This window comes from Equus asinus, chromosome 4 (assembly GCF_041296235.1).
Source record: "Equus asinus isolate D_3611 breed Donkey chromosome 4, EquAss-T2T_v2, whole genome shotgun sequence".
Taxonomy (NCBI): domain Eukaryota; kingdom Metazoa; phylum Chordata; class Mammalia; order Perissodactyla; family Equidae; genus Equus; species Equus asinus.
The window spans coordinates 64,655,178-64,669,222 of NC_091793.1; the positions used below are offsets into that span (position 1 = coordinate 64,655,178).

A 14,045-nucleotide genomic window follows, 5' to 3' on the forward strand; every position below is an offset into this window, starting at 1 on the left:
ACTTGGATTGTGAAATGCAAGGTAGAACTAAGTCCTTTTACACTTTCTTCAATTTCTACCACTTCCTATAATTCCCTTTCTTCCTAATCGTCTTGATGAGATTCCAGAATATGTAATGTGAAATAAGATTGTAAAATAATCTAAGGCAGGAAGGGTAGAAGAAAGTAGTTTGAGGCTATAAGGTCATTCCCCAACAGTCAGCCAATAGAAGAAGCTCTCTCCAGCTAATCTCAGTTCTTCTGATTCCTTCTCTCCTCTTGGTTCTGGCCATTAAAGATTTCCAAATGTGATTGTTTTGGTTATTTTATCACTTAAAGAATGAATAATAGCTCCCCAGAAGTATTTGGTGCCGAGAGGAGTTGTGCAAGGGTGGTGCTATGGATGTGCAGACATGGGGCAAGGGGACCCCGGGCTGCCAGGGGTAGGAAAGGCCGATCTCATGCACTATTGGGAGACACGCTCTTCCAGCCACCTTCTAATTCTAAGAATCTGGGTGTTTTAATATTTAATTCAACCCAATAAACTAAACCATCGTGTGATAATTATGTGTCAGGCATGTGATAAATACCACATTCCTGGAGGGCATTTGGACCCTCTTATCATCCCACTATTTGGGTGATTCATATACACATACGTTCCACATACATATTCTGTACGTGACTGTCCATTTTAGAAATCACTTCTATTTTACACATCTTTACTAACACCTGCCTCACAACCATCCATCTTACATGTCAATAATCTCAACAGGAATTCTGTCTGTTAAAGTATTCTGAAGCTTCCCCAACATCCCAGTTTATGTCTAAAACATCTCAGCTAGTTCTTCTAGAGCCATACAAATATTGATCTCACCTTCTTAGGAGTTTTGACGCCATCATTGCCTCCCAAAGTAACCCAATATGATAGCCTGAAACCTCTCGCTAACTCATTTTCACATAACTCATAGGAGAAAACTCAATCCATGACTTTTCAAAATAAGTTTGACACCAGTAATGGCTAACTTCCAGTCTTCTACGAGGCACTGGGGTGAGATGGAGAAGAGTGTGGGGTCAGGGTCAGATGCTCAGGAATCACCTTGTCCCCCAGCATCTTCTTCAGCTGTTTGGTCAGTGAGCTAAGAGGTATTTCTCTCCTTCCAGTGTGTACTCTGGTGACTCAGCAGATTTCCATCAGCTTCTTGGAGGGCATTGCTGTGTCTGCTTGTCTCTGCAGAACCCTAGGCCCCAGAACTCTTCCCCGCCCTTAGGCCCTCTTTTACTGCCTTCTTTATGCTTCATCTGAATGCTTCCATTTCCCCTCTAGAGTTTCCTATCTCCAGCTTCCCTTCCATTAGTGTTTCACATAACGGTAAACATAGCAAGTTTATGGTCCCATAGACAGTGAACTGACTGAGGGAAGGTGCTGTCTACAAACCTAATATGAAGAAATGGATCATCCTGCCTAGGAGTTCACTACGATTTATCTAAGGCATTATAATGTATTCTCTCCTATTTGGTATCATTTTTTTCTGTTACTATATATTAATATTGCTACTGTATAAAGAGCATACATCTTTGTGTATGTGCATATGGACTGATAAGATGTTCACAATGTGGGAACTAGAAATGAAATTGATTTGAGCCCCACATAGGCCCTTTTTTCCAAATATTCTTTCTGAATAAACATATCTATAATGGAATGAACTTTTGTTTTCAGAGCGTACCTGTAAAATTCTAACAGATCTTGTTAATGTTGAAGCACTCTAGTTGTATCTAGCCTCATTTTTTTTTAGGTCTTCAGGCAAAATCCACCTCATTATTTTTGGAATTAAACAACAGGTATAATCAATGAGAATGTGAAAATTACGGACTAGAAACTCAGAACTGAAAAGTCCAAATAATATCTAGTCCAGCATCTTGAGTTGGGCCTCAGTTGTTCAAGAACATCATTTTGTTTCGTTTTAACTTTTCCCACTTTTCCAGTCTTCCTACTCTAATCGGTCTTCCACACTGCCATTAGTGGAGTATTTTAACACAAACTTGGACATGTGACACTAGTGCTTAAGAAATTCGAAGGCTCCCTAATTTTACACAATACATCCCAACTTCTTAGCCTGACATTCAAGGACCTTTTCCCTTTTCTTACTTTTCCAACTTTATCACATACATGTTTTTTATATCTTAATCACACCAGAACACTCAGTATTCCCCCAAATAATGCACCTCCTTGCATTTGTGCATTTTTTCCCTCTGCTGGAAACACCCTTCTGCCTTTTTATCTGCCTGGCAATTTCCTCCTCCTTCATTAAGATCCAGCTCATGTGACCCCGGTCTCTACTTGCCCCTAAGACTGATATAATCTTTCCTTTTACTATATTGTTACTGTACTCACTTTTAGTAACAATCTCAATTTATCATGATTCTTTTGTCTTTCTCCTTGAATTTAAGCTCCCATAGGAGGAATAGTGGCTTATTCAGTTTTGTGTCTACAGAGAATAACAGAGGGCCTGTTATCTTAAGTGTCCAGAAGACATTTGTTGAATAAAATAGTCACTCTGGAGAATTTTATTACCACTTCACCAAAATTATAAACTAACAATTATTCAATGCCTACTGTGTGTCAGACCCTAAATAAATAAATGGTTATATTGTTATAGTTCCATCTTTAAGGAGTGTATAATCTAGTTGGAGGAGGCAAAAGCAAGGTCATACTTACCTGATATTATATGCCCACCATGTATTAATCTTTTAACCTGGCACTAAAGGTATTTTTTCATCAAATCCTCAGATTAGAAAATAGAATTTCAGAGAGGTAAAAAGCTCCACAAGTAACAAGAAATAATAATAATATTCATAATGAAATGGGACTCAAACCCAGGCATGCAGAACTTTATGTTCCTTCCACTACCCCAGGCTGCTTCCAAAGAGACGTGTAGTCAGGTAGATGGATGAGTGGATGGATAGAGAAGTGGGGGGTTTGAAGAAGAGAAACATGGATGATTTGTTAGACAATACGGAATACATGTTCTGTGAATTCAAAATAATAAGCAGTTACAAGAGTTGAAGCAATTAGAAAGAGTATTTCAGAGAAAGAGGTTTATTGAAGGAAGGTAGACCTTAGCTAGGCAAAAAACAAAAAAGCATTATACTTACATAGCTTTAGAGATATAAGTAGAGCAATGTGGTTAAATTTTACCATGCTTGAGTCAGTAGAACTGTAGGATAGTAGAGCTGATGAGAATCTTAGCCTTCAACCAACCAATCTCATTTTTTTTTTTTTTGAGGAAGATTATCCCTGAGCTAACATCTGTTGCCAATCCTCCTCTTTTTGCTGAGGAAGACCGGCCCTGAGCTAACATCTGTGCCCGTCTTCCTCCACTTTATATGTGGGATGCCTACCACAGCATGGTTTGCCAAGCTGTGCCATGTCTGCACCCGGGATCTGAACCAGCAAACCCCGGACACTGAAGCAGAATGTGTGCACTGAACTGCTGTGCCACTGGGCCGGCCCCAACCCCCTCATTTTAGAAGATCAAAAAACTAAGACCCTGAAACCTCCATGTGAACTTGGAAGAGAGTAGTAAAGAGAGAGGTCACATGGAGAAGGCTTGGACTAGAATGACAAAAATGTGGACTTGTTCTTGCATAAAGGGATCCCAAAAAGGGCTTTAAACATATGTGTGACTGGGGTGCTCTATACAAAGTGATATTTTAATAAAATTAGCCTGGAAATCCAGTGTGCATGTCAGACCTAAAGGGGAAGACATGAAGCACTACCAGCTCTCACAAACATCAAATGGAAAACCCACGATGGCACTGGACCACCACTGTGGAACAGGAATCCATGCTCATATTTCCATAAAAAGAGCACTGTCAGTTTTTTGCTTAATCATTTCACTGTGAAAGAAGGAACTCTTCTACATGTTGATTCCTGTCCATTCCCTATCAGTCTGTTTCAGTTCCAGACTTACACAGCTTCCTATGTGCCCTTTAGTTTCTACTAATTAGACCATCCTTACCAGCCTTTCTATCTATATTGCCTCACTTAGTGGTATGACTCATCCACTGGTTGCTTAGGTAAAAACTCTAGGAGTCATCCTTATTGTGTTCATTTCCTTCACCAGCACCCCTACACACCTCCCACACATCCAAGTCATCAGCAGCCCTCTGGTCGCTCCAAAGTAAATTCTGCATCTCTGTACCTCTTTCCAGCTTAACCACCACACCCTCATTCAATCCATCAACATCTCTCACCTGGACGATTGCAACACATCTGAGCTCATCTCCCAGGTTCCAGTCTTATCTCTTCTTTCCCCTATCCCAACCATTCTCTATACAGCAGTCAACCTTTTTAAAGTGTAAATTTGATGCCATTGCTTAAAATGCTTTAACGGCTCCCCAGTACACTTAGAATAAAATTCAAATTCTTTCCGTGGCTCTAAGACCCTATATGATCTTCCCCTGTACCTCTTTGATCTCATTTCATTTCACACTTGCCCTCAATGACTAATTTCCATCTAGTATAAACCCACCTCCTGACCCTCTGGTGTGCTGGGTTCCCTCCTGCTCTAGAGTCTTTCCACCTGCTTTTATCACCACCTGGAAGGCTCCTCTTACAGATCTTTGCCAGAAGGCCCCTCCTCATTCATGGATCAGGTGTGATCATGAAGCAATGCCTTCCATTTCCATGCACATCTACCTCAGTACCTCCATCTAACAATGTTTTCCAAATTATTAGTCATGATTGATAAGTACCTCATGGAATTAGTAACAGAATTCAGTATTTGTTATTACCAATTGCTGCCTCTCCATAATTTCAATTCTAAGCATTCTATTCTCCAACCTCAACCTCCTCCCTTTCTGGATCCCTTCCTCTAATACCTGGATTCTCATAATCCTTAGTATAAGGATTATTCTCACCAACTACTCAGTGTTCCTCAACCCCTTCTTGTTCTCTCTTACCTCCTTACCCAGCTCAAATCGCCTGGTCCATCACTATGACCATCCTTACATATGCAGCCTCAATTTCCTTGGCCCGTTCATACTTCATTGACTGAAGATATTTGGTTGGCAGAACCATACTGCTAAAACCCAACCTTCACTTATTCTGCCTCTGCACAGTTTCGCTGGCAGAAGAATAAGAACTGCTCTTAAGCAACTTTAACTTAATCACAACCAACTTCAAATGGGCCTTTCTTGTGTCCTCTCAATCTCATTGTATTTTCTAAATATTTCCTAAGTCCATTCACCTGGCTCTGTCACTGGCTCTGATAAATATTTAATGGCTTCTCTTCTTTCCTCAGATCCCCAGCTCTAACTTCTTCCTTAGTCTAAGCTAATGACCTTGCCTCCTGCTTCTTTAAGAAAACTGAACCAATGAGAAAAGAATTTCCACAAATCCTGCCACCATATTTAATAACCTATCAACTTCTGAACCCATATGCTTTGTCTTCCTTTCTATTAACTTAGATGGACTGTCCATGCTCTTATCTTTTGTCAACTTAAGCATTACTTTTCATTCTTCTCACTTCTTTGGAGATATCACTCAAATAATACTCTCTACCTTCAAATTTATCTCATCCTCTCTACTACATCATTCCATTAGCATTTTTCCTATCTTGATGGAAAAAATGAAACATCTTTGACTTTCTTAACCTTAGCTATTGCCATATTTCTTGATCTCTTCTGGTCTACGATAAAGCTCTTGAGGTATTATCCATACTTCCTGTCTCCAACTCCTCTTTTCTATTTGCTCTTAAACTCCTTCAGTAACATTTCACTCCAGGGTCTTCACCAAAACTTCTATTGCCTAGGTGATCACTGACCTTCATGTTGCTAAATCCAATTTTCCATTCACAATCCCCATTTTACTCTCATCTACATTCTATATAATCACTATCTTTTACAAAACTCTTCACTTGGTTTTGAGAACATTGGTCTCTCCTGTTTATCTTCTTACTTCACCGGCCACTTCTTCTGCCTCTCCATTGCTGATTCCTCTATTTATTCCTGACCTCTTAATTCTCAAGTCCAAGGGTTCAGTCTGGGGACTTCTCTCTATCAACACTCACTACCTTAACAGTCTCATACTGTGCTATGTTTCTACATACTATCTCTTTGATTTCCTAGGGCTGCTGTAACACATAGTTCTGGAGGCTATAACACACAATTCTGGAGGCTAGAAGTTTGAAATCAAAGGACAAGCATGTCTATATTTCCTCTAAATGCTTAAGGGAAAATATTTTCTTGTCTCTTACTAGTTTCTTATATCTCCTGGCAACCCTTGGTGTTCCTTGGTTTGTAGCTGCATGATTTTGATCCCTGCCTCTACTTTCATGTCACATGGACTTCTTCCCTCTGCATGTCTCTATGTGTGTCTGAATCTCTGTATCCATCTCTCCCTCTTCTTATAAGGACACCAGTGATTGGATTTAGGGTCCACTCTAATCGTGGCATGATTTTGTCTTAACTAGTTACATCTAGTATGGCCGTATTTCCAAATAAGGCCACATTCTGAGGTTCTGAGTGGACACAAATTTTCGGGGGACACTGCTGAACCCAGCATACTATCTAAATTCAGACCAATTTCTTTTTTTTTTAAAGATTGACACCTGAGCTGACAACTGTTGCCAATCTTCTTTTTTTATTTTTCTGCTTTTTTATCCCCAAATCCTCCCAGCACATAGCTGTATATTTTTAGTTTTGGGTCCTTCCAGTTGCGGCATGTGGAACGCCGCCCCAACGTGGCCTGATGAACGGTGCCATGTCCGCCCCCGGGATCTGAACCAGTGAAACCCTGGGCCACTGAAGCAGAGCCCATGAACTTAACCACTCAGCCATGGGGCCGGCCCCCAAATTTCTAAATTTATATCTCCAGCCTGGTTTTCTCCCCGCAACTCCAGACTCCTCTATTCAATTACCTTCTCAACATCTCTACTTGGATACCCAATAGGCACCTCAAACTTAATATGCCCAAGATTCAATGCATCATCTCTTCTAAACCTATTCCTTTTATGACTTTTTCCATCTCAAGCAGTGGCAATCCTCTACTTCCGGGTGCTCAGACAAAAAGTCTTGGAATCATCTCTCATGTCTCTCTTTCTCTCATACCCTATGTCTGATAGGGTATGACACAGTTTTATGACCCAACCCTTTCAAAATATGTCCTTGGTCCAACCACTTCTTCCACTTCCAACCAATTCCATTATTACCACCCCCATCCAATCAACCAAGATTTCTCATCCAGGCTATTTTAATAGTTTCATAAAAACTCTTTTTCCACCCTTAACTCCTTATAGAATACTCTGCTCAGAACATCTGGAGCAATTCTGTCGAAGTATAAATTAGATCAATCACTCCTCTGCTTAAAGCCCTTCAATGGGTTCCCATCTTACCCAGAGTAGAAGGAAATATCTTTGTTGTGATTATAAGGTCCTAAGGGCTTCATTACATTTCTCTTCTTATCACCTACCACATTGCCTCTTCTCTCCGGGGCCCACCCACAGTGCTTTCCTTACCAGTTCTCCAAGAACCAGTACACATCTGTCTCAGGACTTTGCATTTCCTATTTTCTCTGTCAGGAATGATTGTCTCTGGATATTCACATGGCTTCTCCACCCCATTTCCAACTCCTTCAGTTCTTTATTCAAATATTACTAGTTTCAAGTGTTTGTCTCTGATGATCATGTTAAAAACTGCAAGAATCCCACCCCATGCATACATATTCCCTTTGTCCTGCCCTTTTTTCCTTGGTAGAGCTTATCATCTTGTAACATTTTGCTTCTTGTTATATTTATTACTTAGGCATATCTTCCTCCACTAAAATGTAAGTTCCATAAGGGCAGAGATTTAATAAAATAGAAGTCTAGAATAGAAAATATGGATATGATCCACCATATTTAGGGAAAATATTATTTTAGATATCAAAACCCATCCTGAGTCACTATGTGAAAACATTTCTTGCTATGGATTTTGGTCAGCCAAATCTGGTCATTGTTGGAAAGGCCTGGTCTTTCAAATAACTAGCTTTTATAGTATTTATTACCAACCTGCTCATTTCTTAATTTGTACTTTTTAAAACTTGTTTGGTGATTTTCATCCCCCATTTAATTGTAAGCTCTATAATAACAGAACTTTACCTGTACTTTCCCTGGAGTATTCCCAGTGTCAAGAAAAATGTCTAGCATATAATGGGGGCTCAATAAATATTTATTGAATGATTATTTTATGGAATGAATAGTGAATAGGTAGTTTCAGTAATACATGAAAAATATTTCCTTTATCTCACTCATTCTTAAATATATATAATGCAAACACTTATTTAAGATTGATAATATCCTTAAATTATCATTATTATAGCTATAAATGCTAGCTATGTTATTATTATGACCAGTATCATCAAAATATCATTTCTTGCCCACTTTTTCTTTTTTTTTGAGGAAGATTAGCCCTGAGCTAACTCTGCCACCAATCCTCCTCTTTTTGCTGAGGAAGACTCGCCCTGGACTAACATCCGTGCCCATCTTCCTCTACTTTGTATGTGGGACTCCTGCCACAGCATGGCTTGTCAAGCAGTGCATAGGTCCACGTCTGGGATCTGAACCAGTGAACTCTGGGCCCCCAAAGCAGAGCGCGCAAACTTAGCTGCTATGCCACTGAGCTGGCCCTATTTGTTGCCCACTTTATTCTAAGGAGTGTCTTAAATGCTTTTCTTATATTTCATCTTTAGATCTCAAAAATATGACATGCACATAATTATTTTATGCTAAGTTTGTATATGGGGAAAATTTAGTTGGTCTAACCTTACTGGACATTTCCCACAGACCTTCCCTCTAATCTGCCTGTGCATTTCCCTGAAGGGTAGCTGTCATGCTTTGCATCCCTTCCTTAGCAGCCACCATATAAGGACAAAGCATTTAATAAAAGCCCTTTGGATGATGGCATATGTCTTCATGATAATTCCACTTAGACTTCACAGAGAACACACTAAAAAACAATTTGTTGACATTCTGAAGCCAAACTCAGTTGTTCAGAGTGTCCTCAAATCCTTGCATGTACAACTGAATGCAAAATTTAATGAGATGTCTCTAAATTAAAACAAAACTAAATTTTCTGTTTTTAATCTTCTTGGCAAAGAAACAGTTCATACTTAAAAGAATTGCAAACTCCATAGAAGATAAAGTCAATTTTCACGGCAAAGTTAAACATTAAGGTTGTTCTCCCTAGCTTCTATCTTGGGCAAGGTGAGGACAGATTAGAACCGAAAAGAATCAGCTACCCTAGAAAAAATATTCTCAGCTATTTGAGAATTTCTCATGAGTCAGTAACTGCAATGTGTTGAGCATTCCCAGATCCACTCAGCTATGATGGTTTTCTAGGCCTCACTTCATTTCTTATTCAAAAACAACCCTGAAAACTCTCAGAGGAAGTAATAAACAGGTACCAAATCCTCCAGCCTATTCGGTGATGAGTTCTGGTTTACTTCATTTAGCCTTAGTCTGAGCACCTTAATAAGCAGCAATTATCTTCTTCTATTTCAGTGCTTCTGCCTACATTTGCACAAAATATTCCACAGTCTGTCTTATCTTTAAATCAAAAGTCATTTGCATAGAAAAAGAGTCCCATTACTGGGAATAAATGCAGACCAACTGCCCCTCTTCCATGGCACTCTGTCCAGACAGGTTTCCCTATTGCTGTATCATGTAATGGGAGGCTTTTTATAACAACAACAAAAATACATTAAATTATGAAATGAGGAGTTTCTTTACTTTTTATTTTTCACTTGATATGTAAGAATGAAACTAACCTTGTTCCTCTGGCTCAGGCTTGTCCTCTGGATTCAGTCTGAACAGCATGCGTAAAAGGTACAGTCCACAAACTCCACAGGAGAGGCCGGCTGATTCTTTATGTGCTTAGAGATTTCACTGAGCTACTAAAGATCTGTTTTCCTTTCATCTGAGACCCAATTAGAGTTCACTTACATTTAAAAACTCTCTCCTCTTATTCGTATATGATTTATGGGGTTTGAAGGCAATAGTCATTAGAACTCAATGTCGTAATTAGTCTTTAAAGTATTCAAGATGAGGCAGCTTTGTAAATTTTATGTTCACTTTTTATGATCCAATTGCTTTTGAATATAGATGCTTTTGATCATAGCTCTTAAAACCTTCCAAGATTTGGAGCTAATCTTAGTTCTGTGTGTGTTTTGGAACATTCTTTAAAGTTCTGATGACCACAGATACTGACAATATAAAACAATGTAAATTCACAGAAATATTGCATCATGATTTGTGATTTGATACCTGCTTGGCAAAAATGCCACTGAGAGCTGCTACTTTTCTCTAGCAAGGTGCTCCTCCTCATTTCCTTATATCTCCCTTGGTTCCCAGTCAGACGTGAGCCAGAGCAAGCCCATCATCAACATGCAGCAGCAGAAGGTCCACATCTGTGATGAGCCAGGAATGGTGTTATGAACACTGGCTTAGAGAAGAAAGACACAGCCTTTCTCCCAAGAGATGCACAGCTTAGTGAGCAATGCAGAACAATAAGAAAACTATTATAATACAGTGAAGAGAAATGCTGGAAAAGGATATGCACAGGGAAGAAAACTGGAAAATCAGGGAAAGCTTGCCGGGAGTAATAAGTCCTGAATTGGAATTGTGAAGAACACATAAAAGTTAGCCACATGGACAAGAGGAAAAAAGAGGAAATGGAGTATCAAAGGCAGGGAGAAGGAGAAGAGGATGGATTGTGTGTCTGTGGTTGGGTGGAAGGTAGGCATGCAATAAGTAGAAGACAATACTTAATAAAAATTTGGGATGTGAAATAACACTGTTCTTTAAGGAAGCCATTGCCTCTATCAGCCCATGATTTTTTCAACTCATTATTTCGCTTTCTCTGAATGCTACTCATAAAGAGAATTTCAAAAGTACTGCTGTAGATGACAGCTTTGATACGTTTTTCTAATGATGTCATCCCAGGCAACAGGGTGGGTGGTGGCTTGACCTGCAGCACAAGTACATTGGTATAACAAGCTGAGCTATACTGCATTTGATAATCAGTCTGAAAGTTATCCTCAGCATCTAATTCTGTGTGCAACACTTAACAGAAGTGGTGAAGAAGTGACATTCAAGGAAATGTCGGTTGAGCATAGAATGATGATCTTTTTAGAAGTTTAAACATGTGAAAGTTGTAGCATGGTCAGAACAGTGCCTGCACTCCTGGGTCTGTGTGTTCTCCTGATCTCTGTCAGTCCCATACAGCCTGCCAAGTGCAGAGATTGAAAGCAATTAGTGCTGTTTTCAGCACTTTTGTAAACAAAAATATAAATGATGGTCAATTAGAAATGATTTCCTAACCATTTTCTAAAATCATTAACAGGTAGTATAACTAGCTCATGAATAACTTCAGGCACTTTTTACAATGCAAAGTCATCAAGACACAAGCATAGGATCTGGTTTAATGGCATAAAGACAATGAGATGGAGATCTTTCCTGATGTGTGGGGCTCCTGCAGATTCTACTGGTGGAGTCCCACCTGTTCAGAAGTTTTGGACCCTGTCCAGGATGTTGTTCCTTCTGGATCCCTTTTTCTTTCTTATTCCAACATTGGCTTTAAAAATGGGAATGTTGATTTGCATCTGAAAGATGTACTCAGAGACAGGGATGGAAGTGAGAAGTGGTTGAGGAGTCAGTGAAGGTTCTAAATGGAGAGTTTTGTAAGATATACTTTAGAAAAATCAAAAAGAAAAACCCCAGGTCTCAGTGAAGGGAATGTCCTAGGGTGGTGATGAGTGGGAGACAGGCAAACCATCTAAAGGCCTTTAGGAACAGTTTAGCAAAGACTGGATAAGATAAAAGATAGTTGTAAGAGAGAAACAGACAGCAGAAACAAGGGGATTTGGTGGTAGGTTGGATGTATCAAGGCAAAGAGAACCATGACCCCAGAATCCCAGGTCTGGGGGTAACCTGAGCCCAGCTTACTGTCTAACTCCCTCACATCACTCACCTGCTTCTCTCTGGCCAGCTAGACCATCCTTCAGCTCCTCCACACACCATCCTGCCTCTTAAGAGAGCTTCTGCACACACACCATCCCCTCCACTGAATCAACCCCAGCTAATTCAGAAGCAGTGACTACTCTTCTTATCTCAGCGCAAATGTCTCTCCCTCAGGAAAGTTCCTTCGTGTCCCGCTCTCCCCATTTTTGATATGAGCTCTCATAGTGCCCTGTATTTTATCACATGAAACTTTTCACAGTTTGTAATTATATTTCTATTGGTGTGGTTATTTTATTAATATGCAACTTTTACAATGGAATGCAAGCTTCAGGAGGACAGAGATCCTGTCTATTTTACTCATCTCTGTATCTTCAGTACTTATCAAAGATATCTGGCATACAGTACTTAATAAATAGTCATCTAATGAATGAAGGAATTAATTAGTAGCTTCAATAAGTCAAGCAATACAGAAAGAAAAATGAAGCTTTAAAATGGGGAGAAAGAGGTTTTAATCACTGAACTGTATGTGGGATATTAGTTAGGGCTTGGCAAATAGAAGAAATGTATGGACTGGAATTTTGGGAAGAAGTAGAAGCTGGAAATGGAGATCTAAGAGCCACTTACAGGGAAGTTGTGTAGACTGCAATCTATTAAATTCACAGTCAGCCATGTATAATAATGTATAACTTTATATCAAGTTAGAAATGTTGCCTTCAGGTTAGTCGCAGCTCTTCAGCCTCAAAGACTGGTTATAACGTATCAAAATAAAAACCATGTCTTTCATAAGATGCCCCATACCTCTTCCAATGACAGAATCATTGTAGAGTTCCATGACATGATGGCTCAATCCAAATCTTAAAGCGGTGTACCTATCAACATGTTTCCTGAGAGGCAAGGCAGAGTAGCAGTTATGAATAGCCAGTCTGCCTAAGTCAGATCCCAGTTCCTCTACATGACACCAATGGGGCCACAGGCAAATCAAAGGGACTCTCTGTGCCTCCCCTCCCATGTGTTCAAAATGTCTATAATCATAATATGCACTTGACAAAATTGTGAGGACTGAAGCTATATTAAGTACTATAACATTGATATATGTTAACTAATATTATACCTACCATTTTGGTTATTCTTTAATCTCTCTGAAGCTACATTTGTAGGAACTCCATAAGGAATAAAGATAAAGAATGCATCATCATCATCATCACTAGGTGGCTTGGGCTTGATCCTTTGTGTCATCATTTTTGTTGTTGTTAAAATGATTCTGAAAAGAGCTCTATTAATGCAGCACCATATTTAAGAGCTCAATTTACACAACAGGGAATTGGAAAGAAGCAAGTGTGGTGTTGAGCACTGAAACAACCGCCTGGAGAGCTGGTCTCATTACCAATTGATATCAATTGAATGTGTACAATTTGCTAGGTACGCAGCAGCCTAAAAGAATTTTGAAAGACCTAATCCTCATCTCAAGTTCAGATTTCTGCTTAGTGAAAGGGAAATTTCGGAACAGATGATTTCCTGAGCAAAGCAGGTTTATATAAAAAGGAACCTGTGGCTCTTATTTATTTACTGTTTTGTAAACAAAACTGTGTCCAAAATATCACATTTGCTAGATACTAATTCAATTGCAGTTGAATTCTGTGCTAAACCAAAAAATGGCCCATATAATTCTTCCACTGCTTTCCCTGAGTGAGGGACTGAAAATAGAGCAAGGTGTGAAACAAATAGGTCCATCCTACCTACATACATTTCATCTAGATAAATCCCTCCCATAGGAAAATAAATGAGTTATTTTACCCAAAGATGAGATTTAGTCGTTAAGGTGCTTCAAAGCCCATAATTAACTCAGGATCATAAAATTGTAGCCCATGCTTTCTATACTCCTTCTCCCCTCATCTTTATTGTTGATTAACGAAAATTTCTATGGGCCAGAGTTAGTATAAAGCCATGTTTTTCCTTCTAAAGCCACTTAACGTCACCTACCAGGTTTTTAAAACCCAGTTACAAAGTCTTTCCCTCACATGTTCAGGTTCCATTTTGGTAAAATCAGGCCAGTTAATAGTCCACAATTCTT

The 14,045-nt window shown here is 39.3% G+C and overlaps 1 protein-coding gene across 2 annotated transcripts in view; it reads right to left on the reverse strand.

The window, feature by feature from the left end:
- CNTNAP5 (contactin associated protein family member 5) overlaps positions 1-14,045 on the reverse strand; it is a 767,582-nt gene that overhangs the window by 44,639 nt on the left and 708,898 nt on the right. The gene's annotated exons all lie outside the window — the stretch shown is intronic.